This window comes from Trichechus manatus, unplaced genomic scaffold (genome assembly GCF_000243295.1).
Source record: "Trichechus manatus latirostris isolate Lorelei unplaced genomic scaffold, TriManLat1.0 scaffold00033, whole genome shotgun sequence".
NCBI classification, from domain to species: Eukaryota; Metazoa; Chordata; class Mammalia; order Sirenia; family Trichechidae; genus Trichechus; species Trichechus manatus.
Window position 1 is genome coordinate 16,256,351 of NW_004443969.1, and position 5,500 is coordinate 16,261,850.

Here is a 5,500-nt window from a genome sequence, read left to right on the forward strand (position 1 = left end):
TTTTTGTTTTTAATAATATTTTATTGTGTTTTTGGTGAAATTTTACACAATAAGTTACATTCCCATTTGACAATTTCTACACAAATTGTTCAGTGACATTACTTACGTTTTTCACAATGTGTTAACGTTCTCTTTAAATGCATTCTGGTTGTTCTGTTTCCATTACTCTAGTTTCCCTGCCCCCTTACCTTTTCATCTTTGCTTTAGAGTAATTGTTGACCTTTTGGTCTCATATAGATTTTATTTTTTTAATGGAGCACCATATTCATGAGTAATATCCTTTATTTTGTATGCCAATCCATTATTTCACTAAAAGGTGACCTCAGGGGATAGTTTTGATTCAAGGTTAAAAGTGTATCTCAGGATAATAGTCTCAGGGAGTCTTCTAGTCTCAACAGGTCCAGTAAGTCTGGACTTTTTAAGAGTTTGAGTTCTGTTCCTCGTTTTTCTCCCCATCTTACAGGATCCATCTATTGTCGCCCTGATCAGAACAGTTGGTAATGGTAGCTGGGCACCATCTAGTTCTTCCGGTCTGAGGATAGATGAGGTCACGGCTCATGTAGGCTATTAGCTCCATAGACTAATTTCTTCTCTGAGACTTGTTTCTTTTTTTCTTTCTCTTTTGCTCCTAATAAATAGAGATCATTAGTTATATCTTAGATGGCTGCTCATAAGCTTTAAAGACCCCAGATGCTACTCACCTCACTAGGATGCAGAACATGAACTTTGTGATGCCAATTAACTGAGCAGTCCCAGAAGACAAAGGTCCTAAGCCTTCAAACCAAGAAAACTATTCTTTCAAGGTGTTTAGTTATGTATGAGAAGTATCTGTAACTGTTTCCTCTATGAATATATATGTGTGCAGACACATATCTATACATACATGTACATATAGATATATATGTACTCACCTGTACACATATATGCTTATACACTTACTTATGTTACTATGCACTCATTTTTTAGCTCTTGTTAGTGTTGTTGCCAAATCATATACGTCCAACTCTTTAGCATAAACATCCTTATCTCTTGTACATTTCCTAGTGGCATCATTTATTTGGTCAAGCTGTACTCATTACACCCACATACTATGTTACTTTTCATATTATGAAAAATAACAAGTATCTATGATCTAGAGATCATTTCAAGGTCTATCCTGAAGTACAATGTGTCGGTGATAGCATAATATCCATATGCCTACCAAGGAAGACCAGTTAATATGACTATTACTCAAATTTACACACCAACCACTAAGGCCAAAAATGAGGAAATTGAAGATTTTTACAAAATTGTACAGTCTGAAATGGATCAAACATGCACTCAAGATGCGTTGATAATTACTGGTGAATTGGAAACAAAGAAGGATCAATAGTTGGAAAATATGGCCTGGGTGATAGTAACAACGCCAGAGAGTGTATTATAGAATTTTGCAAGACCAATGACTTCTTCATTGCAAATACCTTTTTTCAACAACATACATGGCAACTATACATGTGGACCTTGCCAGGAGGATTACACAGGAATCAAATCAACTAAACCTGTGGAAAGAGACGATGGAGAAGCTCAGTATCATCAGTTAGAATAAGGCCAGGGGCTGACTGCAGAACAGACCATCAATTACTCATATGCAAGTTCAAGTTGAAGCTGAAGAAAATTAGAGCAAGTCCAAGACAGCCAAAGTATGACCTTGAGTATATCCCACCTGAATTTAGAGAGCATCTCAAGAATAGATTTGATGCATTGAACACTAATGACAGAAGACCAGACGAACTGTGGGACAACATCAAGGACATCACACATGAAGAGAGCAAAAGGTTATTAAAAAGAAAGAAAAGACCAAAATTGATGTCAGGCGAGACTCTGAAACTTGCTCTTGAATGTAAAGTAGCTAAAGTGAATGGAAGAAATGATGAAGTAAAAGAGCTGAACAGAAGATTTCAAAGGGTGGCTACAGAAGACAAAGTAACGTATTATAATGAAATGTGCAAAGACCTAGAGTTAGAAAAACAAAAGCGAAGAAAACGCTCGGCATTTCTCAAGCTGCAAGAACTGAAGAAAAATTTCAAGCCTCAAGCTGCAATAGTAAAGGAGTCTATGGAAGAAAATATTGAATGACACAGGAAGCATCAAAACTAGATGGCAGGAATACACAGAATTATTGTAACAAAAAGAATTGGTTGACATTCAAACATTTCAGGAGGTAGCATATGATCAAGAACTGATGGTATTGAAGGAAGAAGTCTAAGCTGCACTGAAAGCATTGACAAAAAACAAAACTCCAGGAATTGATGGAATACCAATTGAGATGTTTCAACAAAGAGATGCAATGCTGGAAGTGCTCACTCATCTATGCCAAGAAATTTGGAAGACAGCTACTTGGCCAACTGAATGTAAGAGATTCATATTTGTGTCCATTCCAAAGAAAGGTGATCCAACAGTATGTGTAAATTATGAACAATATCATCAATATCACACGCAAGTAAAATTTTGCTGAAGATAACTCAAAAAAAGTTATAGCAGTTCCTTGATAGGGAACTGCCAGAAATTCAAGCTGGATTCAGAAAAGGATGTGCAACAAGGAATGTCATTACTGAAGTTAGATGCACCTTGGCTTAAAGCAGAGAATAACAGAAAGATGTTGCTGTTGTTGTTATAGTTTGGTGCCATCCAGTCGGTTCTGACTCATAGTGACCCTATGTACAACAGAACAAAATGCTTCCCAGTTTTGCAACATCCTCACTATAGTTCTGTTTGAGCCCATTGTTGTAGCCACTGTGTCAGTCCATCTTGTTGAGGGTCTTCCTCTTTTTCCCAGGCACTCTACTTTACCAAGCATGATGTCCTTCTCCAGGGACTGGCCCCTTCTGATAATATGTCCAAAGCATGTGAGATGAAGTCTCTCCATCCTTGCCTCTAAGGAGCATCTGGCTGTACTTCTTCCAAGAGAGATTTGTTTGTTCTTCTGGCAATCCATGGTATATTCAATATTCTTTGCCAACACCATAATTCAAGGTCACCAATTCTTCTTCACTCTTCCCATGCATTGTCCAGCTTTTGCATGCATATGAGGCAACTGAAAACACCACAGCTTAGGTGAGATGCCCCTTAGTCTTCTAAATGACATCTTTGCTTTTTAACACATTAAAGAAGTCTTTTGTAGCAGATTTCCCCAATGCATTGCATCATTTGATTTCTTGACTGCTGGTGAGGAATATGGAATATACCATGAACTGCCAAAAGAATGAACAATTCTGTCTTGGAAGAAGTACAGTCAGAATGCTCCCTGGAAGCAAGGATGGTGAGTCTTTGTCTTACATACTTTGGACGTGTTATCAGGAGGGACCAGTCCCTGGAGAAGGACATCATGCCTGGTAAAGTAGAGGGTCTGGGAAAAAGAGGAAGGCCCTCAATGAGATGGACTGACACAGTGTCTGCAACAATGGGCTCAAACATAGCAATGATTGTGAGCATGGTGCAGGACCAGTCATTGTTTCGTTCTGTTGTGCATATGGTAGCTATGAGTCTAAATCAACTTAATGGCACCTCACAAAAATAACAACACAATCTAGAGAGTGATTCTCCCTTCCCTCATCCCATCCTTGGTAATCATCAGTGAACACTGGTCTCTGCATATATATCTATTATTTTCTTCTTATAAAAGTGATTTCAAACAATATTTGTCCTCATGTGATAGACTTACTTCACTTGGCATTGTATCCTCCAGATCCATTCATGTAATATTATGTTTTGAAGAGTCATCATTGTTCTTTATGTTTGGGTAGTATTCCATTGTATGTATATACTACATTTTGCTTACCTATTCATCTGCTGAAGAGCACTTAGGCTGTTTCCACTTTTTTTGCTATTGTGAATAATGCTTCATTGAACACGGGGTGAGCTGCACAACTTCTTAACTGGTCTCTACGTCTCCTGTAGACCCACTGTGATATTCTTCATAGAACCCCAATAGTGATTATTTTAATACACGAATTATATCCAGACACCAAAGAAGGAATCAGTGTTCCTTACAGTCAGAGTTCTGAAGGAGCCCTGATGACGCAATAGTTAAGCACTTGGCTGCTAACTGAAAGGTTGCCACTTTTAATCCACCAGGCACTCTACAGCAAAGACCTTGTGATCTACTTTCATAATGATTACAAGAAAAAAAACCCGATGAGGCAGTTCTACTCTGTCACATGGGGTTGCAAGGAGTCAAAATCAACTCAATGGCACCTAACAACAATAACACAGAGTTCTATTTTACAGTTGATTGCCAGTGAAGAAGTGTCTTAACAAAATGATAAACTCTTTAGATTTACTTTCCTACACAAATACTATAATCCTTTCAAAACACATCATTAGCAGCCATTCCTGTCACATGGAACCTCTTAGCCTAAGCATCCAGAGCTCCAAAATCAGAGTATTTTAAGTCAGCGTCATGGTTAAAGTTGTGTGTCAACTTGGCTGGGCCATGATCTTCAGTGGTTTGGCAGTTATGATGTAGTCTGGCAGCTTTTTAATCATGTAATCACCCCATAATGAGATTTGATATAATATAATCACCTCCATGATGAGCTCTGCTGTGAGCAGTCCATCAGTTGAAAGGGAGTTTCCTTGTGGGTGTGGCCTGTATCCAATATAGGTAGATTTTCTGGCAAGGTTCACTGACTTTTACTCATCCTGGATCCCGCAGTTGCCGCTTGTTCATCTGACCTCTGGTTTTTGGGACTTCAGTTAGCAGCTTACCTGCTGTCTTACCTGCCAATCTTGGGATTCATTGGCCTCCATAGCCTGTGAGCCAGAGGCCTCCTATCTGAACTTCCAATATTGGATTCACCAGAACCTGCAGCTACATGAGTCAGAAGAAGCCTCCTGCCTGACCCACAAACTTGGGACTTTCTAGCCTCTACAACCACATGAGCCATTTCCTTTATATAAATCTCTCTCTACATGTATTTATACGCTGTACTGGTTTTCCTTCTCTAGAGAACCCAGCCTAAGACAATCAGATAGAATTATATATACACCTCGTTTCTTTAGAACCATCAGCCCTTAAGATCCAACTACCTCAGGATTCCAGCATCATGACCTCTGTTTCAACATAGTTGCTTTTAGTCCTCATTTCACTGCTTTTGGTGCTGCCTGTGGTTGAAACAGTAGAAACAGGGGATGCAATTGCTCTCTTATTTGGTGTAGTTCTCACCATAACAGGCATTTGTGCTTGTTTAAGGGTTTATGCACGAAAGAGAAAAGGACAGATGTGACTTTGAAGGGTCTCCTGAATGAAACTTCACTCTGAAAATCTTTGTGCTTTTAAAGTTAAAACTGAGCTTTGATGTCTGAAAGTTGCCAAGAAACAGATAGTAAATAGTTTCACCTTTTAGATGTTTCCCTCTAAATAGGAAAAAATTGATGTGTGTTAAATGGGGAAAAATGTTTTCCTCCTATCAAAAATGCACTGAAAATGCAGACTATAGTTTGTATTTGCAGAACAGAAAGG

At 38.6% G+C, this 5,500-nt stretch overlaps 1 protein-coding gene and 1 pseudogene across 1 annotated transcript in view; one reads left to right on the forward strand and one right to left on the reverse strand.

Annotated features, from left to right (window-relative positions):
* The window catches only part of LRP1B (LDL receptor related protein 1B), a 1,771,065-nt gene that overhangs the window by 1,125,359 nt on the left and 640,206 nt on the right, over window positions 1–5,500 (reverse strand). The window lies entirely within an intron of this gene.
* LOC111820305 (small integral membrane protein 30-like) lies at window positions 5,085–5,264 on the forward strand (annotated as a pseudogene).